Below are 27239 nucleotides of genomic sequence, written 5' to 3'. Positions count from 1 at the left end.
ACGTGCCGCAGCCTCGGTCTCATTCATTGGCTTCTTGCGCGGCCTCTTCCCCCTCCCCCAAGCCCGCTCTTTCTTTCTTTAGTGCTTTATTTTCCCGCCCTTTTCTGTCTTGCACCGGTTTTCCCCTACCTCCCCCCCCAAGACAGGAAGCAGACGTTTTAACCCCTACGCTAAAATTTAGTTATTGCTAACCAGAGTTTTAAACATTAGAAATCTGAGAGACCGCCGTATGATTTCCTGTCTCGTCCAACTTATGCCCTGGCTTTTATTAGATCGCTGACTAGCAAGGGAAGAATTTACATCCTCTCGTATTGGGTGTGAAAGGGAAGGAGGCATGTGTCCTTGCGGAGGGGTGGGCCTGCCTCCCCAGGGCTTTCTGCACGTCGTGGGAGCACTCCCGGAGGACCCGTGCCGGGGCTGCCCGTGCTCACACCCTTCTCGGTCATTTTCTCCACCGGTCCATCCTATTCCTCCTGATTAAAGGCCGCTCTCAACCTTTTGATTGGAACCCAGACCTCACATCTTAGTCTCCATAGTCATCCACAGGTATTCTTTGTTGCTAACGGTCCTTCCAACTTTTGGGTCTCAGAACCTCTTAACTCTCTTACAAATTATGGAAGACGCCAAAGAGTTCTGCTTATGTGGGTTATAGCTGTTAATATTTGATGAACTAGAATTTAAAATGAAGAAAGTTTTAGGTCGTAATAACACACAAGCACACATTCCACTATCCTTAATCACACATCATGTAGCCTCTGGGAAGCTCCACTCTGTATTTGTGAGAGACTGCGCATGAAAAAGGCAAATCGTGTTTACTGTAATTTTGACCCCTTGAAAGGGTCCTAGGGACCCTTACCAGACCACAGATTAAGAATCGTTCCCTGCTCTATCAGATTCAACTTTTGGGAGATGAGGGATCACCTATTAAAATGTCTCTGGCATGTAGCACAATGCCAAGCAGATAGCAGGGACTCAAGTACTGTTTAATTAAATGAGCTTTTATTTTACAAAAGGCCATAAAAGCAGTATTTTTGCATCAGTCAGCATCCAAAGCAATTACATGACTTGACATGGGTGGTGATGGCAGAGCTATTGTTTTTCTATATTTGTTTTCCAAGAAGCTTTGGACACCATTTATTAAAACATTTATTCATTACCCATTATGTGTCAGACATTGTGCTAGATGCTGGAAATTCAGTGATGAAAAACATGGAACTTAGGTTTTCATAGAAAATAAGCAAATAACTGAAGTAATTGCAGATTTGTGATATAAGACAGTAGTGTAAAAGTTAAAAAAAAAATTTTTTTTTTAAACAGAAGGTTGTGTAGGTTGTGTAGGAAGGTCTTGCTGAGCACTCCCCCGTCTTGAGTTAGACATTTTTTAGTACCTGGAAAACAGCCTTCTGTAGATTACCTTAAGAGATGAAGGAAATTTACACAGGTGGTACTCCAACCACTCAGTTTAGTGCGTGTAAAGGTTTATAAACAGAGTCTGCCCTCAATGTTAATAGGATTGGCTACATAATCTCTGGGGCCCAGTGCAAAATGAAAAATTTCAAAAATTATGAAGATGGCCGTAGCAGAGCACTAAGCCAAATGCAGAGTTGTTTGGAGTGTGGTGCCCCGTATAACCCGCACAGGTGGCATGCCCATGAAGTCTGTTCTAGATGTTAGCAATTACTGTTATTACTCATAATGATTGAGAAATAATAGGAACAAGGGACGCACAAATATTTACTAACTGGAATTGCTTTCTGCTTCACATACCAAATGCCCCTTTGATCTTTTGTGCTTGAGGATCCCAGAGCCTTGAAAAAGATGATATTGGGAAAAATAGAAACAGCAAGCATCTTTTGGCCAGCTGGAGCTTGAGTTGGGCAGTTGACCAAACTATAGATGTGCTGCACGTGGGGGAGAAGAAAGCTACACCGAGGAACTGTGGAAGTACAACACTCCCTCGTCAAAGTGCTGCCCGGTGTGGTTAAGAGTGCCACATTTCACTCTGAGCACAATACCAGGGCTGGTAATTTTTCCCAAGGCCAAATGTTAATCTCTGAAAACGGTCTGTTGGTACTGCACCTCTTCTTGGAGAAATTATGTTTCATTGGCATTTATGTCAGAAAACAACTTGCCTTGGATAGTATTCTCAGAAACACACAAATAAGACCAAAATGTAAAATATACAACTATGAAATTCCTTGATCCTGAAACAGCTTTTTTTTAAATTTATGCGCCGTAGCACAGACATCATGCCTGAGTGAGTTGTGCTACTTGCTAGAGGGAGACTCACTGGTGCAAATTCTGTGTGTTAAAACCTTGGAATTCTGAGCCTGTCTCCCTAAGCAGAACCAAAACCTTGAGCCATATATCAAGATTAATTTTACTGGTACAACCGTTCAATTCAGGCAATTGTCGCAGACAGTACTCAGCACTGGGTCTCTGTCTCCATGGGCAAACAATTAGGAGCATGCTTTTTAAATTTATTTAATAAGACATTCCTGATGTTTCCTATAAGGCTTTTCACTAATGAGTAGGCAACAGGCCAAGTTCCCTGGACTGAGGAGGACATAGCTTAGACGTTTCCTTACTTGTGTGTTGGAAACTTTGCAGCACAAACATAATACACTATTGATTTACTTGAGTTGAGGTTCTTTTAACCTCTGGCTTTCACTAGTTCTTCTCTGTGGGTGAATTCACTGTGAATACACACATTTGTTCATTATATTCCTTAGATGATCTATTAGCATGTAGATTGCTACCTTGAATTTGCTTAAGGTAAAATCACTTGTTCTATCTTGGCCTCATTTTAATGTCTTAAAATAACATTTTCCTTACTTATCAATGTCCAGTGTTCATTTTTTTTAAATTTCAGAAATAAAACTGTAAAGGAAACAAATATCACCTGCGATCCTACCACTCAGGACTAATTACTATTTTTTTTTAAAGATTTTATTTATTTATTTGACAGAGAGAGAAACAGTGAGAGAGGGAACACAAGCAGGGGGAGTGGGAGAGGGAGAAGCAGGCTTACCGCGGAGCGGGGAGCCGGACTCAGGGCTTGATCCTAGGACCCTGAGATCATGACCTGAGCCAAAGGCAGATGCTTAACGACTGAGCCACGCAGGCACCCCAGGACTAATTACTATTAAACCTTTATGCATTTCTATGCATTTATGTAGTTGTTAAAATTGGAGTCATACCATATATACAGTTTTATAATGTGTTTTTTTCCCCACCAAATATTTTATAAAGAATATCTTCCGGGGCGCCTGGGTGGCTCAGCGGTTAAGCGTCTGCCTTCGGCTCAGGTCATGATCCCAGGGTCCTGGGATTGAGCCGCGCATCGGCCTCCCTGCTCAGTGGGAAGCCTCCTTCTCCCTCTCCCACTTCCCTTGCTTGTGTTCCCTCTCTTGCTGTGTCTCTCTCTGTCAAATAAATAAAATCTTTGGAAAAAAAAAAAAGAGTATCTTCCCTGGCCATTAGTTTTAGTAAATATAGTTTTTTTTTTTTTTTAAGATTTATTTGTCAGAGAGAGAGAGAGCTTGCAAGCAAGCAGGGGGAGGGGCAGAGGGGGAGGGGCAGAGGGGGAGGGAGAGGGAGAGAATCTCAAGGAGACTCCGCACTGAGTATCACTGAGTATCACTGAGCTGTAGTCAGGCACTGTTTGAAACACACGAAGTAAGCAAACACAGTCAACTTGCCTGGGCCATGGGATGCCAGACGTTTCGTCAAACATTACTCTGGTTGTGTCTGTGAAAGTATTTTTGGACGATCTCATCCAACATTTGAATTGGTAGACTGAGTAAAACAGATTATCCTCCCTAATGTGGGTGGGCTTTCATCCACTCAATGGAAGACTGAAATAGAACAAAAAGTTGGATAAGAGGGAATTTTGCCTGCTTGTCTGATTGAGCTAGGACATTGGTCTTCTCCTGCTCTGAGACTGGAACTTACACCATTGGCTCTCATAGGTCTCCAGTTTACTAACTGCAAAATTTGAAACTTCTCAGCCTCCACAATCAGGTGAGTCAATTTGTTATAATAAATCTCTTTATATGAATGAGTAAATGAATGAATGGATAAATACACATGCACACGTTCTATTGGTTCTGTTTCTCTGGAGTACCCTGACTAACACACATGGCTGTACTATAATTTGTTTATCCATTCACCTGTTGCTGGACATTTGGGTTGTTTCTGGTTTGGGGCCATTATGAGTGAAACTTCCATGAACATTTGTGCACAAGTCTTTTTTTGGATATATGTTTTCAGTTCTCGTGAGTAAATATCTAGAAAGGCAATTGCTGGGTTATACGTTATGTCCTCCAGGAAGCAGTTACCAAGATGGGGTGAGAAATGCAAGAGATTTCTTGGGGCTAATGCCTGTGAAATAAAAAGGGGAAAGGGAGCCGGAGAGGGCAGGGAAGGTCTTCAGATCTGACCGTGTGAAAAGAAAGGGGGAAGGAAGAGAAGGACTAGGAAGAACCTCATACTGAAGTACAGCTCAGAGAAAGTTTTACCAACTCATCGCCCATGGAGGAGTCCTTTGTTGGAGAGAAATGGCCTGGCCCTAGAATCCCCACTGTGCTCAGTCTTTGGTTGGGTTTGCCTGGGAAGAGCACGGCCTCGGATCAAACGTTGCAGTGGATCCTGAAGGCACTGTGGCTGAGACTGCCCGCTAACTACACCCTTTGGGGTAGGGTCACCCCTGATGGGAGATCTGAGTGGCACACTTCCGTGGTGGCCAAAGTTCAAGCCTTATGCAGATCCCCTTCTCTGTACATTACTGCATAGCTGCTCCTTCATAAGTCCCAGGGGTGTCTCTTACTAAGGGGAAAACTTAGAAAAGGGAGGCTATTGGGATGAACCAGGGCCCCTGTAGCCACAGCTGGTACTCATCCTCTCCCTCCTCCTCTATCCTCATCCTCACTAGTGCTTCTTCAAATCCTGATGGCTTACCCAGTGGTGATCTGAGCCCCTGGTCACCATGCTCTTCTCAGGCCAGGGTTACAGCACTTGCCCCTTCACAGTACAACTGTCCAGGGATATCCAGAGGGATCTAACTGGATCATCTGGGTTCCATACATGTTCCTCCCAACCCCCGTGGTGGAATAATAACCCTACCTCTTCCTATGGATAGGGTCGATTGTGACCAACTGTGAGGAATCATATCAGGGGTCAGCTTTGATGTGGGAATCTGCCAGGGGTCAGAAAACCATAGCACCTTGGGCCAGATTGGGCTTGCAGCCTGTTTTTGTGTGATCTGCATACTAAGAATGGGTTTTACATTTTTAAATGGTTGAAAAAAATCAGAAGAAGATTAATATATATTTACTTGTTTATTCCCTGACTCCCTAGGCCAAATGTCAGTTTCTTAAAAGCAGGGACTTTGTTTTATTCATGCCAGGACGGTCTTGCACTGCAAAACTGTGGATTAAAATTTTAATCTGTGGAATCCTTGTGCATGGCTGATGGGAATGTAAAATAGTGCAGCTGCTGTGGAAAACCATATGGAAATTTCTCAACAAATTAAACATAGAATTGCCATATGATCCAGTAATTCCACTCCTGGGTATATACCCCAAAGCACTGGAAACAGGTGTTCAACCAAAAACTTGGACGTGAATGTTCATAGCGGCACTATTCCCAGGACCAGTGGAAACAACCCAAATGTCCACTAGCTGATGAATGGATAAATAAAATGGTATATTCATACAGTGGGATATTATTCAGCCATAAAAAGAAGTGTAGTACCAATCCGTGCTTTCACATTGGTGAACCTTGAAAACATGATGCTAAGGGAAAGAAGCCAGACACAAAAGACCACATGTTGTATGATTCCATTTATATGAAATGTCCCAGAATAGGTAAATCTATACAGAAAGGAGATAGTGTTGCCGGGGGATGGGGAAGGGGAAATGGGGAGTGACTACTCAACAGATCCAAGATTTTTTGGGGTGATAAAAATATTCTGGAACTAAATAGTGGTGATGGTTGTACATTGTGAATGTGCTAAATGTCACTGAATTGTATGCTTTAAAATGGTTAAAATGACAAATTGTTATGTTATGTATATTTTACCACAATTGAAAAAACAGACTATAAAGATAGAAAAAAACTTAATCCATTGCTGAATGCTGGATATTTGCATTTTTCCAAATTTCCATTATTAAAACCCTGAGAGGAACATCACTGTATATCCAACGTTCTATACATTTTGGTTAGTACACATTCCTAAGTGTTGAATTGGTGAGTCAAAGAATTTGAATTTAAGGACTTAATATATTTGATCGAAATACGTTTTGCAAAGTTTGTATCAGTTCACCCTCCTTATTCATTCAACAAACATACAGCGAATATGTGTGGGGTTTTATACTCTGCCACGGGGATAAACTGAAGAATAAGCCACAGTCTCAGGGGTTTGAAATCTAACTGGGTGATGCAGTCATGTAACAGCCAGTAATGAGAAGGTATAATAGATATAAATTTAGGGTGACCCGGAAATGTGAGCAGGAGAACTTAATTCAGTCTTGGTTGGGAAGGGAGGTGATATCTGGGAGACCCAGGAGTTTTCTCAGCCTGGACCAGTCACCCTCCCCAGTTCTGGATAGAACCTTAAAAAGGAAGTTGCCATTTTTATAAATTAAAACTTTTACTTATTTTTTTTAACATCAAAAAAAAGAGTTTAATGGGGCGCCTGGGTGGCTCAGTCAATTAAGCATTTGCCTTCGGCTCAGGTGATGATCCCAGGGTCCTGGGATTGAGCCCCACGTCAGGCTCCCTGCTGAGCGGGGAGCCTGCTTCTCCCTCTCCCTCTACCCCTACCTGCCACTCATGCTCTCTCTCTCTCTCTCTCAAATAAATAAAATATTTTAAAAAGTTTACTTATTTAAGTAATCTCTACCCCCAATGTGGGGCTTGAACTCACAATCCTGAGATCAAGAGTAGCATGCTCTTCCCACTGAGCCAGCCAGGTGTCCCCAAATTTTTACTTCTTAAAACCAGGTTTATTTGAGGGGCACCTGGGTGGCTCAGTCAGTTAAGCATCTGACTGGTGATTTCAGCTTAGGTCATGATCTTATGAGTCGTGGGATTGGGCCCCATATGGGGCCTCGCATCTGGCTCGAGCTCAGCAAGGAGTCTGCTTGAAATTCTTTCCTTCTGGCCCTCCCCCCACTCACACTTGGCGCTAGTGTGTGCGCTCAAGTGCTCTCTCTCTCTCTCTCTGTCTAAAATAAATAAATCTTTTAAAAAAATATTTGATTGCTAGAGAAGATGGTTTTTCTCATATTTATTGATCATTTGTATTTCTTCTTTGGCCCATTTCCCCATTGGGATGTAAAGGTTTTTTCTTAGTATTTTGAGGGGTTCTTTTTTTTTTAAGGATTTTATTTATTTATTTGACAGAGACAGAGAGAGAGAGCGTACAAGCAGGGGGAACAGCAGGCAGAGGAAGAGGGAGAAGCAGGCTCCTTGCTGAGCGGGGACCCTGATGTGGGACTTGATCCCAGGACCCCGAGATCAAGACCTGAGCCGAAGGCAGACACTTAACTGTCTGAGCCACCCAGGCACCCCTCAGGGGTTTTTTATTGTAAGGATGCCTCTATTCAGTTATTTTTGTGGCAAATATATTTAGCTAGTTTGTAGTTTGCATTCAAATCTCATGCAGGGTGGTTTTTAAAAACAGCTTTATTGAGGTTTAATTTACATACTATAAAATAATGCTCATTATAAATATACAATTCAGTGATTTAAAATAAAATGTATAGTTTGTGTATACATATGCATGTATGTGTATATGTATGCACATGTACTTATGGATGTATACATATATGCATATGTAATATAGAATTTGTATATATTTACATATATTCTGATTATGGCATATAAATATATGGCAGCAGAGTATTGTGCAGAGTTTTTTTTTAAATATACACACACGTATATACTCATTGTATGTAATCATAGTTTTCTTGTTATTTTTAGGCTTAAACTATGGAGAGATTAAAAAAAATACCAGTAAACAAGTTTGTTAACATTCTTTTTGGAACCGTATTGCATAATCAATTATTATTTATGTTGGTGCCCGAAACATGAGAGGAGGCACACTGTTATGGGGAAAAATCGCATTAGGTTTTTTTTTTTTCTTTCCACACAGAGAGACCTTAGGCATGAAAAGCAAAGACACAGAGATTTAATGATTTACGCTCACTGTACTCACAGCCGCATGACTTGGTTACCACACAGCCTGCTGGCATGTGGGAGCATCAGGTGACTTGGAGTCCTTGGGGAGAAGTTGAAGGTGTTACCTGGTTCTGATTTAGGGCAAGATGACCTCTGCCCCATCTTTCGACTTTCCTCTCTGTCCTGGCTCCTATGCATAGTGTGTCCCACTTTAGAGCATCTTTTTCTTTCTCTTTTTCCTTTCCTTAAGTCTGACTCTTTCTAGAATGCTCTTTGCTCACTGATAACTGTTGGAAAGGAATGACTTCTGGACCACTTCCACTTTTATTTATTTAAAATTTTTTTGGGGGGGGCGCCTGGGTGGCAGTCGGTTGGGCATCTGCCTTCGGCTTAGGTCATGATCCCCGGGGCCTGGGATCGAGCCCCAAGTCAAGTTGGGCTCCCTGCTCAGCAGGGAGTCTGCTTCTCCCTCTCCCTCTGCCCCTCCCCCTGCTCATGTTCTCTCTTTCACTCTCTCTCTCAAATAAATAAAAAGATCTTTAAAAAAAATTAATTTTTTTTTAGTAGGTTCTACACCCAGCATGGGGGTTGAACTCACAAGCCCTAGATAAAGAGTTGCATATTCTACCAACTGAGCCAGCCAGGCACCCCTGGACCATATCCACTTTTAATGGGCATTTCGTCTTAGTTCCTCGCCCTGATGATAAAAACATAATCACCTCTAGTTATGCTCCTTACAGCTGGCTCATCCCTCTCCTGGGATCCAATCTCCTTTTCCCCAATCTTGCCATACCCATGAGACAGTGAGGCCAGAACCCCCAGGTTTGCCTTGTCTCCTGGACTTTTGCCCTGGGAAGTAGGTGCTGTTATCCTTATTTCTGGTGGAGGGAGCGGAGGCTTAAAGAGGACAGGGGTTTTCCCAGGATCCACAGGTTGAAGCTGTGTAGACATTTGCTGTTCTTATTTCCTGCCCATGCCCTGTTTGGGGGATTCCCCACTTCCTGTGTCTCGGCGAGAGGCAAAGCCTGCCTCATGGTTTAGATACTACAGAGCCTGACGCTTGTTTTCCCAGCATCACTTGCAGCTAAGGTGTGAACCTGTGATCTAGGCTTCACCCACCACACACCTCTTTTCAGGACTTGGACAGCATAGGCTGGAGCCACAAAGAAGCAGGGACCACAGAGAACTCTCCCGAGTGGCTGTTGAGGTCTCAAGAGTGGCAGAAACCAGTGCCTGGCCAGTCACCATTCAGCACTCCAGGACGGAGAGCAACTCTGCTGTAAGTGCTGCATGGAGCCCCGAGGTTCAAACCCTAAGCATCATGGGAGTTTTGGGAGTGAGTGGGGTCTCCATTCCATGGCTGGGCTGGGCATGGAGGGAGTGGATGCTATGGGCTGACATCTTTTTTTTTTTTAATTTCATTTTATTATGTTAATCACCATACATTACATCATTAGTTTTTGATGTAGAGTTCCATGATTCATTGTTTGCTTATAATACCCAGTGCTCCATTCAGTACGTGCCCTCCTTAATACCCATCACCAGGCTAACCCATCCCCCCACCCCCCTGGGCTGACATCTTTTAATGGGCCATATGGTTTTGGGTAATGAGCATCTTACCGTCAACTTGGATAGACTGAAGATCAGAGAATCTTCCCCCAAATTTCAGGATTGCCTGAATGCCCTGATACCCAAGTATAATTCTGGGAAGGATGCAGGCCTCCCTGCAACAAGGATTACATTTTTCCATCCAGATAGGTAAGAGTTCAGAGCTAGATATAATTTGGTGTAGAAAAACAAGGAAAGGGGGCGCCTGGGTGGCTCAGTCGTTAAGCGTCTGCCTTCGGCTCAGGTCATGATCCCAGGGTCCTGGGATCGAACCCCGCATCGGGCTCCCTGCTCTGCGGGAAGCCTGCTTCTCCCTCTGCCACTCCCCCTGCTTGTGTTCCCTCTCTCGCTGTGTCTCTCTCTTCAAATAAATAAATAAAATCTTTAAAAAAAAAAAAACAAGGAAAGGATTATATCTTGCATCTAAGTATTATGGAGCATAAAATATTAGCTATACCTGGGAAATAATGCACAGGTTTTAATTTTATTTAGATCTCTGTTTGCGTCCACCCTCCTAATCAGAGTCACAGTGACTTGACTATTCAGAACCTCAGATCCTAACCAGGAACCTCAGATCCTGGTCTGGATCTGAAATTTGTGCATTTGCTCATTTAGATGTCTTCTAGTTCTGTTGAGTGATGTTGAGTCAAAAGACAGGGTCTGTGAAGAGCAAAGAGTTTCCATTCTTCCAGTTCACCCCTGCTTGACCACAACTCTCATGTCAACCCTCTATAGGAATGCAGTGCAGACTCACTGGGAAGATCCCCCAAAACCTAGTGAGAGGGAAGGAAACAAGGATGCCCTTTGATAATAAGCAAGTGTCTCAAAGGCTACAAATTATATGGAATAAACTCTCAAATCTGGGGTCTTGAGAGCAAGGGGGCAAGTACAGGAATGAATGCCCTTAGGGAGGCCCAAAGAAGCAGGGACCACAAGGAATTCTCCGTGGTGGCTAAAGTGGTCATAAGAGTGGCACAAGAGTTTAATTGGGGCCAAAAAACTAATAAACTTTAAAAGTCAGAGAATGCAAATAATTAAATAGTTGTTGCTATAGGAATTGCTGGTACTTGAATATCCTAAAAAGGACCCAAGCCATCACCCCTATTTGGCAGATGAGAACACTGAGACCCACAGAGAGGTGAATACATCTCTAGTTAGTGACATCAGGGTGGAAATTTGGTGAGTGCTGGCTTTCTTTCCAGTGTGATTATGCTCTGTTACTGCTGTTTCCAGTTAACCGAATGTTCTAATTACTTGCACTTGTTCACTGATGTCACAAGACCATCAGGTTTGTAGGGGGATTCTGGAGCATATGACAGGTGAAATGGATAGTGGAGTTAAAAGAGGATGAACTTTGGAGTCAGAGGTGGATTTGCATCCTTGTCCCAGCCCCTTTCTAGCTATGGTTATGAACCCTAGGCAGTTTACTTAATCTCCCTTACTTAATCCAAGGATAAAGATGATAATTTATACTTCATAGGATTTCATAAAGATTAAATATGTATATGTAGTAATACATGTAAAGTGTCTTGCACATGGTAGGTGATCAATAAACTGAGTGTATTAGTGCTATTATCCTCAGTTCCTGTCCATAAGTAAGAGTTAATCCATAAGAGAGTACTTTGCTCAGTACCAGATATTAATGTAGTTTTATCCCTGCTGGTAGGAACCCAAGGTTGGGAAACAATGGGTATTAAGAAAATAAAAAGTGAAACATTAAATATTTACAAGATTGAAGAGCATAATCAAGGTTGCGATGTACAGATGTTTAGGTTGTGCACCACCCAATATGTGGGTATAGTTTACACAGACTATAATGTGAATGGTGGACCTCTGGATTCATTCAGTGTACAACTTGAACAGTCATATTTGGTGGCCTTGAGGATAACGTATGTTTAATGGTTTTCAATGAATAATTGGATGTTTTATAATAAGGAAAGCAGAAAGCAGTTAAAGGATTTTGTGGTTGGAAGGTCCCTTGGAGATTATATGGTTCAACTTCCTCATTTTTCAGGTGGGGAAACAGATCCAGAGAGGGAAAGGGACAGGCATCATCCAGGGCAGAACTGGGACAAGAATCGTGTCTCCAGGTTCTTTACTAATTGCCCTTTGTGTTTATGAATAATTTTCTTTGTTGCTAGGAGTTATCATGCTGTACCATATCTTAAAACTTCCATAGAGAAAGAAGATTTGTAGCTGCTTTGCTTCTTCTAAATTTTGTCAGGAACAGACTCAGGATAGCTAAGCAGAAATTTATTTAGTTCTGGGTCTTTGCACTTCAGTGTCTTGAAAGTTTTCTCGGGAAACAATCCCTGTTGAGCAACAGCTCGTGAAAGCACCTTGCTTGCTTCTGTTTCTGACTTGATGTTAGTTGGCAAGCTATGTAGTTTACTAATACACCCAACTAGGTTGTTAGCTTGGTATTAATCTGAGAACAGTGTCTCTGCAGGCCAACTGAACTCCTTTGAAGTTTGCTGAGCAGAATTGATAAACTGCTTCAAATTATAATTCAGAATCAAATAGGCAGAAACTTAGTGGGGCCTATGGGACACTGCTGGAAGCTGATACTGGGCAGTAAGTGCCTTGGACTTCCAGTTAATAGCCAGCTATGCATTGCCAATTCATTTTCCCTTTCCTCCACAGCCAGGTATCAGCCAGGAGATGGATATGTGGGAAGCAACATGCCAGTCAGTGCTGCGGGGACGCCAGAAAGGCTAGTTGGTCTTTGTCGGTGGCATAGGCTAGCGGAGTTCTGAGAATAGAAAGAATCACAAGGCTGGTTGAAGCTGGTGCCTTTAGGAGAGGGCTAGTGGAGGAATTGAACCTCAGCCATGACTTGGAAATTAGGTAGGCTTGCAGCAGAGGAGTGAGTGAAGAAGAGATGGGGAATGTATTTGGGGCGGGAGGAATGACAAGCTTCAAAGTCGGAGGGAGAAACATACAAGATGCATTTGGGACATAAAATATGGACTGATCCAAATGGAGTATTGTGAAATCATGAAAGGAAGTTTGGTCTAGCTTGGCAGGTCCTTAAACTCTAAGCTGTGAGGTTTTGACTGCTCCTCTAAAAGTTTTCTCTGCAGCTCTTTCAAAAGGATGGTCCTCATTGTCCACTTCTCCAACACCTGGGGGCAGGAGGTGGGTTAGGAGACCTCCTTCCTTCCCAGTGCTACTTCTGAACCATTTCTAGCACAAAGGCCTTGTTCCTACAACTATTGTATCACCCAATATGCCCATCTCTGCCCCGTCCTCTCCCAACTTCCTGGTTATCTCCTCTCACTCACTGAAGACTTTTTTGGAGCTGGTATCATCAAGAATGTAGGCTTTAGGAGTCACGTATTCCTGGGCCCAGACTCAGGTGTGCCACTATGTAGCTATGTGATCTTCGGCAACTTACTTAATATCTGGGCTTCAATTTTCTTAGGTGTACAATGGAATAGTAATAGTAACCACCTTGTAGAGTGGTTATTGGCACCCAACACTCATTCAGCTAGAAAGTAAACAGCCTAAAATAATTATAAATTGATGTATATTCTGTGAAGGGCTTGAGGTGGAGAATAAAGAGGGGCTATGTTGGGGAGGGAGGTGCCACTTAAGCCGAGACCCGAAGGAAGAGAAGAAAGACTCTATGGGATACAGATATATGGGGGCACTCAGCACAGCGTTGGCCCATGGTGAGCACTCAGAAAATGTTAGTGATTATTATTAGGGTCAGTGTTGCTGTGTTCTGCACCTGGCTCTCAACCTTCCTCTGAGTCTTTAGTGTCCATGCAGATGATCCATTCCAAATCCACCCTGTTAGTTCCTTTTTCTTTCTTTTAGAGAGAGAGCATGAGAGTGTGAGCTGGGGGGAGTGGGCAGAGGGAGAGGGAGACGTGGAGCTTGGCTCCAGGACCCTGAGATCATGACCTGAGCCTAAATCAAGAGTCAGACACTTAGGGCGCCTGGGTGGCTCAGATGGTTAAGCGTCTGCCTTCGGCTCAGGTCATGATCTCAGGGTCCTGGGATCGAGTCCCGCATCGGGCTTCCTGCTCCTTGGGAGCCTGCTTCTCCCTCTGCCTCTCTCTCTCTCTCTCTGTCTCTCATGAATAAAATCAAATAAAATCTTAAAAAAAAAAAAAAAGAGTCAGACACTTAACCAGCTAAACCACCCAGGTGCCCCTGTTCCTTTTTCTTCTCCCCGCTTTCCTGAACTTTATTAAAGAAAAAGCAGTGATGGCAAATCACTAGAACATCATCAATCTTCTGGATCCTTCCCTCGAAAGTGTGGCATTTGATTTCCAGACACATGCCAGAGCGTACGTGGTTCCCGATTGTACGAAGTAGGTGAGAAGCTGAAATCCTACAATGTTCGTCCTCCTCCAACTTTCCCCAGTCTCCCCAGTCTTGGTCTGTCCCCCCGCCCCTGTCCTTGGTCTGTCTTTGGATCAGCAAGAATCACCTGAGCAGCTGCTATGACTTCATGCATTTTGTCTGTAGCTCTCTGAGCTCCTCTATGTGCGGCAATAGCAGAATTTGAGCCACTTCATTAAGAACTGCATCTCCTGTTCTGAGATATTTTTGACTAAGGCACCAGGCAAAGACCTCTTTTGTTTGATTTGCTTTGGCAACTGCATCCTGCTTCCAGGAGCTCTTGGACAAAAATGCAAATTGCCTGAAGCGTTACCAGGTCCTCACCGTGGCTTCCCGAAGATGGTTAGCCAAAACCAACACATCAGCCTTAAAACCAGGGCTCTTTACATCCAGACTGACAGATGGCTCCACGTTTTTAGTTGCACCGTCAATATGTTTTGCATTATCCAGTACCAAGTCCTTGTAGTTTTCAGCATTATCTCCATACTCAAGTCTAACAGCTAAATCAAGAAGGTAGTCTGTTGCTTCTTGGCCATCTTGAATCTTGAAAGGACAGTTAACATCTCTGGGATACTTTTCAAAGAAACTGGACCCATCACTGCTGTGGATGTTTCTTAAATTACTTCTGTCTTCAGTCTTGTAGAGTCTGATTTCCTATGAGCTAAATAATAAAGTCTTTGAGTTAAATAATAAAGTTTCTAAATTATGTGTCATCTTTGCTGCAATTGAAGCTGGCATGGTTGTGACATGGTTGTGACACGGTCCTGGCTTCTTGCTCTGGTCCCCTGGGCTTCTGCAGGGGGAGGAGAGGTGAGGAGGAGTGGGCGGCATAGGCAGCCAGCAGTGCAGCAAGGGTGGCCTGTTAGTTCTTTGACCTCCTCAATTCCAGTGACCTTCACCTCTGTTCCACCTAAGGTGCCCACTGCCATGGCCACACCCTGGGCCTTCCATCACCCAGGACTCCTTTCTTAACTTTCAAAAACACACAACTCCCTCTGGCCACTCCCTCTCACCCTTCCCCATTTTCCCACCCACTTGTTCCCATTAGACCCGTTCTTCAAATTTGTTAAAACTAAAACTGCCAGCCACCTGGCCTCTCTGTCTCTATTCGCTTTCTCTGTTCTAAGTTCCTCTTTCCCCCATTATCCCGTCACACCTGCTTGCTGTTGGTGTTTGGTGCTATAACAAGGTCATGGTCTCTCTCAGCTGGGTCTTCAGTGTTGCCTGGTGATCTTTCTGTGGTTTCCTGTCAGCTTTCTCTTTTAGACTTTAACCCCCCTTCATTATATAGAACAGAAGGGGATCTAGAACCTTTCATGTGTTAATGTCTTAATGGTCTCCCAATCCATATCTGTGTGGCTTTGGATTCTTTGATCATCTGGGGGCACACTAATTCCCCCTGTGCTTTCACTGCCCAGCCAGCACCTCTGTCTCTGAGGACTGCACTCAGGCTGCCTGAAGCCCTTTGCTGCAGAGAACTAGAAGTGGCTGGGAATTTAACCCCACTCCCACTTCCAAAGGGCAGCCCTTAACCTCTGACTGGTGGCTTGGGAGTATAGCTAGCTACTCCAGCAAACTTACCCTCAGACTGGGACAACGCTAAGGTGTAAGAGCTCCCCTATGGGGTGAGCCCACTTCAGGTTGCCCTTCAGTACCCTTTGCTGTCATTGCATTCTTGCTCCCCCCTTTCCTTCCTGCTCCTTCTTCCCCCTTCCCTTCGGGTTATTCCTGGGAATGCTTCCTAGTAAATCCCTGCACAGGCGTCCTCATCTCAGGGGTGGCTTCTGGGGAATCCAGTCTCAGACAATCCACGCCCAGCTTTTCCTCCTCTTATCACAAAGGAAGAGATGGTTTCTCCTCACTATGTCCACCAGATATTGGTCCTCCCTTGCCTTCCCGCTCTATGCTCTTGCATTGTCACAATCTATTATTAGTTTCCTAGGGCTGCTGTAACAAAACACCAGACTGGGTGGCTCAAACAACAGAAATTTATTGTCTCATATTCTGGAAGCTCGAAGTCTAAGATCAAGGGGTTGTTTCCTTCTGAGGGCTGTGAGGAAAAATCTGTTCTGTCCTTCTCTCCTAGCTTCTGGTGGTTTGCTGGCAATCTCTGTTGCTCCTTGGCTTGTAGATCTCTGCCTTCATTTTATATGGCCTTCTTCCTGTGTCAAAATTTCCCCTTTTTATAAGGACACCAGTCATATTAGATTAGGGCCACCCTAATGATCTCATTTTAACTTGATTACCTGTGGAAAGACCCTATCTTCAAATAAGGACACATTTGTAAGGAGGTACTAGAGGTTAGGAGAGCAACATATGAATATGGGGGCAGGGGACACAATTGAACCCGTAACACCATCTCTATGCTCCCTCGCTCTCCTGAACTACAGATGTGCATGTTTATCATCTACAGGATTGCTTCGCTTGAGTGACCCACATAAACCTTGTTTTAGACACTTTGTTTTCTGGCTTCTCAGCATTTTTTATTGTTTGGGGAATTTCCAGCCCCATGAGTCCCATTCACCAAGGAACCCAGAAAGGTATTTCCCAGTGTCTTTTGTGGTCAGGCTTCAGGTCTGTGAACTATTCTGTGCCAGTGAGACCCAGCCATGTTAGACTTCGATTCAGGAGGGAGCAATCTGAGGAAGGAGGCTTGGAGTGGATGCCTTTTTCCTGGCCAGGGTGGTGGCAGAGGTGAATGGCTTTCAGGGATGCGGTAGTTGCAAGTTGACTTGAGTTCTTGACATGGAAGGGACAGCATTACTGGCACAGTGATGGTTGGAGTCAGGCACATGCCGGCCGCAGCACCAATGATGGCGAAAAGGGCATCATGGCAGTGACAGAAGCAGCAGTTTCTTCCTGAGGCCAGGGTTTTGGTTTTAGATATTTTTCTTGGAAGCTTAATCTGGAACCAAAAATTTTTTTTTTCTTTTTTTAGTTTCACACAAATTCTATGGGCTCTTGATGTCATTTTAATGCTTTCATTTTCTGCTTAATCAGCCAGAGTCAGTTTCTGTTGCATACAGTAGGGAATCCCTAGATTTTAGTATTTTAAGGTAGTTTCTGGAAATTCCAGACCCTGCGTTGTAGAATTGACTGACTTGGAGGAGGCAGGGTAGTAGTTAATGAGGTCCTAACCACTGCAGACGGGAAAGCTGGGGACCCTTGTTAGTGGCATTTAGTCAAACGATTTTCTGCTATACATTGGGACAGAGTCATGACAATCAAAAGTTAGAGGAAATGGTAGAAAAAGAATTAGAAAATTTCTGTGTACTGGTGATTTCTTGTCCCTTTTAGCAAAGTCCTCCAAAAGGAGGGTCAGGCCTTTCAAGAGGACTTTCTGTAAGAATTACCTGCCAGTTCAAGGAAGTAAGTCTACCAGCAAGGAGGGCATTAAGGGCATTTCCTTCCCTCCCCCACCCCTCCCCCACCTATTATTTTGGATTGTCTCAAGACAAGGACCTTTAAATTGAGAAGAGGATTGGCAGAATACAGAGGTAAAAATCAGTGGTGCCTCTGGCTAGCTCGGGGGATATAGCATCTGACTCTTGATCTCAGGGTCATGAGTTTGAGCCCCACATTGGGTGTGGAACCTACTTAAAAAAATAAAATAAAAATCAGGTCTGGAGCCCTAAAGGCTCTGTAGGGGAGACAAAGCTTTACCCCATTTACCCAGTTTCCGACTGGACCTGAGAATTAAATTGACCAAGACAGATGAACAAGAAAAGCACACGGTTGTTTACGTGGACACGGGAGTCCCCAGAAGAAAATGAAGATCCAAAAAGCAGAAAGGCCTGTATTGGAAAAACCTGAGGGTCTTCTTTGCTTTCGCAGAAAATACTTCTGACACTTCTGGTCAATAATGTGTGGGGGTGGGGCGCCTGGGTGGCTCAGTCGTTAAGCGTCTGCCTTCAGCTCAGGTCATGATCCCAGGGTCCTGGGATCGAGCCCCGCGTCGGTCTCCCTGCTCCGCGGGAAGCCTGCTTCTCCCTCTCCCACTCCCCCTGCTTGTGTTCCCTCTCTCGCTGTGTCTCTCTCTGTCAAATAAATAAAAAAAATCTTTAAAACAAAACAAAACAAAAAAGAATGTGTGGGGGTTTTTCCAACACCAAGCAATTCTGTGACACGAGCTGGGTATCCTACAATTTAACTCACTTTTGATACTATCTACCTAGAGAGAGTGTCAGATCCCACGGGTTAAGAGTTCAGTCCCAAGAGACTACCCCCCACTTCAAATGCCACTCAAAAGTATAGGTCCCCAAGTCATCCACATCTTCTGACTTGGCTACAAATTGGATGTTTCCGTGACTTCTTCCCCCTTGGATTTGATTATTTGCTAGAAGAGCTCACAGAAGTTAAGGAAACAATTACCAATTTATTAAAGGATATGATAAACGATACAGATGAATAGCCAGATGAAAAGAGTCTGGGGTCTGGGAGGGTCCCGAGCACAGGAGCTTCTGTCCCGGTGGAGGTGGGGAGTGTCACCCTCCCTGTATGTGGATGTGTTCACCCACCTGGAAGCTCTCCAAACCCTGTGCTATCGGGGTCTTATGGAGGCTTTTTCACATGGGCATGATCAGTTATTAACTCCATTTCCAGCCCCTCTCCTCTATCTGGAGAAGTGGTGCTGGGGGTAGGTGGCTGCAAATTCTAAGCTTTGAATGATGGCTTGGTCTTTTTGGTGAGCAGCCCCTATCCAGAACCATCGGGAGCTCACTTAGAGTCCCTTCAATAAAACAAAAGATGCTCCTAGTGCTCTTCTCACTTAGGAATTTACAAGGGTTTCAGGAGCCCTGTGTCAGGGATTGGGGACAAAGACCAAATATGAATTTCTTATTATAAATCACAGTATCACGAGGCCCCACGCTCTGCCTCAGGTCACCAGACTCATTTGCTACAAGACCACTGAAGTGGTCTCCCAGCTTCCAGTGTTGCTTCCTTTCCATTCATTCTCCATATAACAGCCTGAATGAGCTTTCTTAAAGCTCAAATTACTGCCCGCAAAGATAAATTCCGAACTCTTCTACCTGATACCGAAGGCCCTACGCAACATTCCAGCATTGACTTGCACCATGCTTTCCAGCTACTCGTGATGACTTGCAACTCCCCAACGTTCCTACAGTGTTCGACCTCTGGACCTAATTCCCATTAGATGTCCCTTCTCCCAAGCCATGCTCAGCTCCCCAACTTGAATAGTGCCCCTGCTGTATGCCGTCTTTTTTTTTTTTTTAAAGATTTATTTATTTATTTGAGAGAGCGAGAATGAGAGAGAGAGAGAGAGTACATGAGAGGGGGGAGGGTTAGAGGGAGAAGCAGGCTCCTCGCCGAGCAGGGAGCCCGATGCGGGACTCGATCCAGGGACTCCAGGATCATGACCTGAGCCGAAGGCAGTCGCTTAACCAACTGAGCCACCCAGGCGCCCCGCTGCTGTATGCCGTCTTAAAGCCTGGTTCCTACCCCTTCAGAGCCCAGATTCTATTTATTACGATGCATGCCTGCTTGTCTGTCTGCCTCCCTCACCTATAAGCTCCCGGGGGGCAGACTGGGTCTTCTTCAGTATGATAGCATCAGGGTCTAGCAGTGATTGCTCCATTTCAGGTGCTCAGCACATTGGGCTGAAGGCAACAGATGGCTGACTGCTTTAATTGCTCTTCCCTCAGGTTTCAGATTTTGAAAGATTTTCACCACTAGACACTATTTATTTATTATGTTAACTTGTTTGGGCTTCTCAGGGGATTAATGAATGGTTTTCTTTTCTTTTTTAGAAGGATTTTATTTATTTATATATTTATTTGAGAGACACTGAGAGAGAGTGTGTGTGTGAGCAGGGGGGAGGGGCAGAGACAGAGGGAGAAGCAGGCTCCCCACTGAGCAGGGAGCCCAGTGCAGGTCTCAGTCCCAGGACCTGGATCATGACCGGAGCTGAAGGCAGATGCTTAACCGATTGAGCCACCCAGTCGTCCCCCCCACCCTTTTTTTTAAATTACTGGAAATTGCTTGACGAATTGCCAAGCTGTCCTGGTTTTTAAATCTACTCAATCTCCCTACATTTAATTGATAAAGAAATTGAGGTCGAGAGAAATGAAATGACTTTGTAAGGTTTACAGTGAGTTAGTAAAGACATGAAGCTAAAACTCAAGTTTTCAGACTCCTTTTACAATAGCTGGGTCAGCTGTATGTTGGTGCCAAGTTTCACGACTGGCTCTCTAGAAGGGGGGAAAAAACCTTGATTTGTAGCATTTGTCAGTTTCTGGGGTGTAAAGACTTTCACCTTGGCCAATTTCAAGCTACCTACATGAAGTTGTTGAACATGAAGAGCTGGTTCCAGCAGGCTTCAAATTCCATGCTTTCTGCTTTTTCTTACAGGTTTGTAGTGAGGGAGGCTCCAGCCCCTCAGAAAGTAGCTGAACACGCTAAATGCTGGCAATGAAATGATGCACAAGGCTATAAATAAAAATAAAAGATCCCAAAGGAATGACCTGCTGAAAATATGACACGATGGAAAACTCGTATGAAGAGAGACTGCTGTTCATTGTCATGTGTTGGAACCCAAAGCCGATGATAACCCCCCCAAAGAGGAGTTAATGAACCCAGAAATACAAGTCCCTTGTAGCTCCTCTCTGTCTCTTTTCTGATTTATCGTAAAATAATTCTTCCTTCCTAGGAGTTCCCGTATTATCTCTACTCAGTAGCTTTTTTATTTTTAGAATTGTCTACAAAATATATCCAAACTCCCTAGCTTGGCAGAGAGACCTTTTACCAAGTGAAGTTTCAGAGAAGGTGGGGTAGGTTGTAGGAAGAACACAGGCTTTGGGGCTTGAGCAACTCTGGGTTCAATTCCTGCCCCACTGCCTAGTGCTGTGAGGTCTCAGGCTGGCGTCATAGCCTCTCGGCCTCAATTTCTTCCTTCTTAGATACCTTCCTGGTCAGGTTGACACAAGGGTAAAACAACATAAGACATGTCAGGTGCCTAACTCCATCTGGCACGTGTTAACGGATACGAGAAATACCTATTCTCTTATTTTACAGGTGAAACATTGTCTGCCTGTTCAAATTGTCTTTACGTTTTTAAGAGCTTGCTTTCCTAAGAATGGATTAGTTCATTCACTCGGTTTCCTAACAAATACTTGGAGACAGGACCCAATCTCTGGTTCCATTGTCTTTACCAATGAGTGGTTTTTGCAGAACTAGGACACAGGTACGCTCTTGGGCTCAGGGTTTGGGGAGGCAAGGTAAGATCCAATGAAAGGTGTTTTTAAAGAAGGACCAAAGTGCTAAGGGGTAATAATGAGAAGCGTGTTCATGATTATATCTCACCAAAGGAAAGCTATAACTGTGAATCACACTAGTGCCCCCACTAAGGGCTGGGTTCTTGACCTACAGTCTTAAACCCTTTAACCTTCACATGAACCCCATGGGGGTAGAATTATCCCCATTTTGCTGAGGAGAAAATGCATCTTCAGAGAAGTCCACACATTCACCCTGTAATATTCCTTGTGCACCTTCCATGTGCCAGGCACTGTTCTAGGCATTGGAGATGCCATAGACAAAACAGACAACATTCCCCACCCTCGTGGAGCTGACATTAACAAGGCAACAAACCGGATAAATAAGTAAACCATGGTATGTCATGTGGTGCTTAGTGCCCTGGAGAAAAATAAAGCAGAGCAGGAGTTGGGGGTGGAGGGGAGGCTGCAATTTGATTTAAGGCAATCAGGGACGGACTCATGGAGAAGGTGAGCCGAGGAGGAGTGGGGGAGGGAGTGGGCCATGTGGATAACTAGTTCAGAAACTCACTGAGATTATGACCTAGGGCACCAGAATCACTGTTGTCAGGCTCAGAAGACAGTGCTCTTATTTATCAGGTCTCTTTTTCAAGAAACAGCACTGTCCTGCAAGCAGGGTGTGTGTGTGTGTGTGTGTGTGTGTGTGTGTGTGTGCGCGCGCGCACATGTATGTATGAATGTGTTACATTTCCCTGGGCTGATCCTATTGGGACCCAGTATTCCCTACTGACACCTTCTAGAGGCTGAGGCCTCCCACAGTTGATTTTCATGGAAACTTGGCAACTGCCTAGTTGCCCTGCCCCAGCCCTGCACCACATTCCTATGGCTTTATTTGTGTGCCTTGGAGTCCTGCCAGGGCTGGGCCCCGGGACAGGTTGCCATGGCGATCTCCCACTCTTTGCAGATAGAACTTCTCAAGGATGTTGCCCTTGGGCCTGAAATAGTTCGGGCCTGCTCTCAGCCCACAGCATGATGAACTTTGGCATGGTGAACTGAATTAGGAAACTGGACCCTAGGTGACAAAGCCTTCTGGGGAGTGTGCTGCAGGGCCTCCCAGATTTAGAGTGGGGGAAGGCTTTCCTTAGGTTACTGGGACAGCTCCTTCTTCCTGTTGTTACATTCCAGTTGTTATATTCAGAGCCTGCCACTGAGAGCCCTGATGAAACAGAACCTTTTTTAAGAGCTCAACCTCACTGAGTACGGTTTGCACGTGACAAAATGCACCCAATTCAAGTGTACAGTTTGATGAGTTTTAATAATATATACATGTGAGGAATAACCACTATGATCAAGTTATGAAACTTTTCCATCAACCCCCAAAGTCTCTTCCTGTTGCTTTGCGGTTATTCTCCCTCCCCCAGGCCCCCTCCCCCAGCTCTGGTCCCCGGCCACTGCTGATCCCTTGTCTGTCACCTCAGATTGGTTTTGCCTTTTCTAGAAGTTCATATAAATGAACTCATCTAGCATGTACACTTTGGTGGTGGCCTTCTTTTCTCTGCATGATGTTTTTGAGATTCATCTGAGTGGCTTCTCAGACTGACCCTTCATTCCTTTCCATTGCTAGTTCCATTGTGTGGAGTGACTGTAATTTGTCCCTTCTCTTGTTGATAGGCATTCAGGTTGTTCTCACATTTTGGTTACTACAAATCAAGTTGCTATGTACATTTGTATATAAGTCTTTGTGTGAACATATCCTCTCATTTCTCTTGGGTAATACTCCGAGTGGAATGGCTGGGTCACATGGTGGTAGATGCGTGCTTCATTTTTTAAAAAGTTGCCAAACCGCATGTTTGAAGGTAGACCGGAGGGCAGTTGGGTTTTGCTGCCAGGGACTGGAACAATCTATGGCTCCTGAGTAGAATGTAGAAGGGTTTCCAAGGCAGCAAGAAGGGAGAGTGGGTCCTTTACCCTACCTGCTTATTTAGGGAAGTCCATGAACACCTACTGGTAGGTAGCTGAGAACAGGGTAAGAGTCAGGTAGGAAAGTGACCAAGAAGTAATGTCTGAAGACAATGGGATGACTGGGTGAAGGGGGATCGTGGGGACTTTAGAAAGATGTGGTAGAGGGAGGGGGGCTCAAGGTCACATACACCAAAATCTCAGCACCAAGTCTGGTTTTCAGTGATCAACAGTTCTCTTTACGGCAGCTTGCTTTACTGTCCCATTTTCCACTTTGATCTATCAGTTACTGTCCAGGAGAAAGGAAGGCAAAAAGCGCAACACGCATTTGCCACTCTGTGCTGGGTGCTTGACATACTTATCTCATTTAATCCTCTCAATGACTTGGTAGGATCTGTGTTCTTCCTCCAGTTTTTGAGACCAGAAGTATTTCAATAATTGGTTATAGAGAACCCTCCAAGGAGGGTGCCAGGTGGAGTCACTGTTATTCAGAGCAAAGGGATAGCCGGACCTGGGGGTAAGGCTTGAGGGGTATCAGTAGCTGAGAGGATGGAGAGAGGCTGGGAGATGAGACAGAGAGATAGAGATAGAGATAGAGAGAGACACAGAGAGAGAGAGACACAGAGAGACAGAGAGACAGAGACAGAGAGACAGAGAGAGAGACAGAGAAAGACAGAGACAGAGAGAGGAAAAACTGTGGCCACTGCCAAAGGGGAGAAATTTGAGGAAAGAGCTGAAGGCCAGCATAACATGCTACCCCAATATATGACTGTGGGAATTCAGGACCTGCCACCCCCAAATATGCTGCTTTGGCATAGTGATTATTTTGAACTATAGGCACTTGAAAAACAGCAAATGCAGGGAGAGGCTTTCTCTGAACTTCCCTTATCTGCCTAAATATAAGTCTTCCAAAAGGAACTCAATTGTCATAGATCCCTTCCCTGGGAGCTTCATCAGCCAGAGAAGATGAACCGGACTCTTATCACAGGAGAGGAGACTAGAAGTGACACCACACTTGGAAAGCTATCACATCTCCCTGTATCCCTCTAAGGGCCCATTCAGCTTTCCTGAAAATCACTCACTCTCCCCTAAGAGGCCTACATCCCCTCTCCCCTTTCCCTATTAAGATGGTATTTAATCCTGAAGTCTAAAGCTAACTCTTTGGTGGCTTTTTTCTCTTGTTAATCTTTCATTCAAGGATCTCAGCCAAGAACTCAGAAGTGTAAAGGGAAAATTATTTTTCCTCCCCTACAGAGCCAAGATTCTTGGGAAGTTTTCTATGTGATATGCACTATGATTCCCTCCTCCAAACTTTAAGGAAAAACACATATTATTCATCTTTGCCTTTGCAGTTAGATGTGTGTGTGTGTGTGTGCATGCGCTCATATTTTAATGTGATTATGTGTGAGATTGACTTTAAGTCTTGGTAGGTCCAAGGAAGCTTAGTTACATTTGAGTTACATGTAAATGGAGAAACAGAGAATAATTGATTTGAGAGAGAATAATTTGCCCAAGATCCCACACATCTGGATCCAGATTTTTAAAATTTTTTAATTCATTTTTTATTTATCTGTTTTTTTAGAGAGAGAGTGAGTGAGAGCAGGGTGGGAGGTGGAAGAGGGAGAGGGAGAGAAACTCAAGCAGATTCCCTGCTGAGCACAGAGCCCAACACAGAGCTTGATCTCATGACCCTGAGACCATGACCTGAGCCGAATTCAAGAGTTGGACACCTAGCTGACTGAGCTACCCAGGTGCCCTGAGATTATTTTTAAAAAAGATTTTATTTTAAACAGTTTTTATAAGTAAATTTTATGCCCAATGTGGGGTTCAAACTTATGACCCTGAGATCAAGAGTCACATGTTCTACTGACTGAGCCAACCAGGTGCCCCTGGATCCAGATTTGAACTCAGTTTTCTGAGTTCAGTGTGTTTTCCCATTTCATTGCTCAGTCCTACTGAAGTTCTAGGAACTTGCCTTGGGTGCCAGGATAAGACATCATCTTTTGTTTTGTAAATTCCAACTTTTTCAACGATTCCATCTGCAGATGGATGCCTGGTCCACATAACTTGTGATGGACACCAGAATATGTCATGCTAAAATATGCCTCTTTAACATAAGAATTATTTTGAGCTGAAGGCAATTAAGAAAATGGAAATGCAGGAAAAGGTCTCTATACCTTCCCCCTTTCTGTCTAAAGACAGGATATAAGTTTTCCTTTACTTTAGACTCTTACCAGCCCAGAGATGGCACCAGAGGAATCTGCAAACAAACCTTACTCCATTAATTTCCCTCATTTATTTATCTTCACACAGTTTGCTACCCTTGGAAGCCTGAAACCACTGTTCTGTGTCCTGCCATTTCTCTAGAAATCCTTTGTTCTTTGTTGAAGATGCTACATAAGCGTGAGTTCTAAGCAACCTCTTCGAGTTACTCAGCCCTGAGTTTCTCCCATGTACACCTGAGATATGCATGTTCATAAAGTTCTGTTTGTTTTTCTCTTGTTAATCTGTCTTTTGTTCCAGAGTCCTAGCTGAGAACTTGAGATGGCAGAGGGAAAACGTTTCCTGGACTATACCTGAAATCTGAAATCCACACATGTGGCATCTGAATCACAGAAGCACAAAATAGTATTTGCCTGCAGAAGTCTGTTTAAGAAGCTCACATCCCTGAGGCCTGATTGCTAGCTCTGTCCACATGTTGAGCCCCCACTAAAAATGGTATTAGTTTTGTAATTTACACTGTATCAGGAGAATGCCACCTGAGCAGAGAGAAAGAAGGTGAAGATCTAGAGCTTCAGAACTAGAAGTGGCCCTGAGATAATTTAGTCTGATTCCCTCATTTTGGAATGAAGATCTGAAGCCCAGAGAGGGAAGTGCCACCCCTGCCCCCTGCCCCGACTCTCAGGGCCTCTCTGAGTCTTGCTCAACCAGAATTTACCCATTTTTTAGTCTCCCCTGTGAACTTTTTCAATAGGTCTCGGGGTGCTCATTTCCTTCCCTGCCCCATGGCTTCTTTTGCCTGCCTCCCCCCCGCCCCCAATCACGATCATAGTGTCTGCATGGCTCCACTGGTCTGTTTGCATGTTGTCACACTCAAGCTGGGAACTTCCTGAGGACAGGGACAATGTCTAGCTGATTTTTGGACCCTAATGCCTAGCAGAGTACCTGGTACATAGACAAGTAAGTACTCAGTGAGTTTCCTTTTATTTAAATGTAATGAACATTTGTAAACACCCAAACCTATGGAAAGTGTCTTTTCTTCTCCCACAGCCCCCTTCTCAAACCACTGTTCAGTCTCTTGTGTGATTTTCCAGACATTTTCTCTGCATATACTCAGAATACATAGGTATACACGTCTTTAAAAATAGAAGGCTCACGCTATAGAAATGATTGTGTTTTTTATTTCATTTTACCAATAAATGTTTTGTCCAAATGAACTTTATCAGCTATCTATTGCTGTGTAATGAACCACTCTCAAGCTTTGTGTCTTATAACAACCATCATTTTATTGGCTCAGGCTTCTATGGGTCAGCTTTGTGGGCCAGGGCGGGGTGCTTCTTCTGTTGGTCTTGGCTGGGATCGCTCTACAACTGCAGTCGGCTGGTGGGTTGCTTGGGGCCTCAATGAGGATGAGTCACTGCTCCTTGTGGTTTTATCTTCAAATAGGCTGCCTGGGTTTCTTAGGATGGCAGGCTTGGGTCCTCTGAGGCCTGCTGCTTTCCCTGGCTCTGCTCAGAAGTGAGCTCAAGGCCCTTCAGGGGCAGATCCTGGAGTTTATGCAGTTCTGGGGGCCCTCTCAAGAAAATAAAATATTACTACTATAAAATCAGGTGTAGGGCCTTGGAAGTCAGGGGCCCAGAGCTTGAGTTTCATGAGCCCCCTAGGGCATCCACTCCTGGTCTTCTC

At 44.3% G+C, this 27239-nt stretch overlaps 1 long non-coding RNA gene and 1 pseudogene across 2 annotated transcripts; one reads left to right on the top strand and one right to left on the bottom strand.

Annotated features, from left to right (window-relative positions):
- The first annotated feature begins 18 nt into the window (after positions 1 to 18).
- On the top strand, positions 19 to 20764 carry LOC144381783 (uncharacterized). 2 transcript variants are annotated; one of them, XR_013447603.1, is made up of 5 exons: positions 19 to 546; positions 3972 to 4023; positions 8159 to 8271; positions 9321 to 9463; positions 20515 to 20764. It is a non-coding gene; the product is annotated as an uncharacterized LOC144381783 (long non-coding RNA). The 2 variants fall into 2 exon arrangements; XR_013447602.1 differs by lacking the exon at positions 8159 to 8271 and having other exon boundaries at positions 21 to 546.
- On the bottom strand, positions 14135 to 15074 carry LOC118533646 (RNA transcription, translation and transport factor protein pseudogene; annotated as a pseudogene).
- Positions 20765 to 27239: the final 6475 nt, after the last annotated feature.

Source organism: Halichoerus grypus, chromosome 5 (assembly GCF_964656455.1).
Source record: "Halichoerus grypus chromosome 5, mHalGry1.hap1.1, whole genome shotgun sequence".
Taxonomy (NCBI): domain Eukaryota; kingdom Metazoa; phylum Chordata; class Mammalia; order Carnivora; family Phocidae; genus Halichoerus; species Halichoerus grypus.
This window is presented reverse-complemented; position numbering and strand designations above follow the sequence as displayed.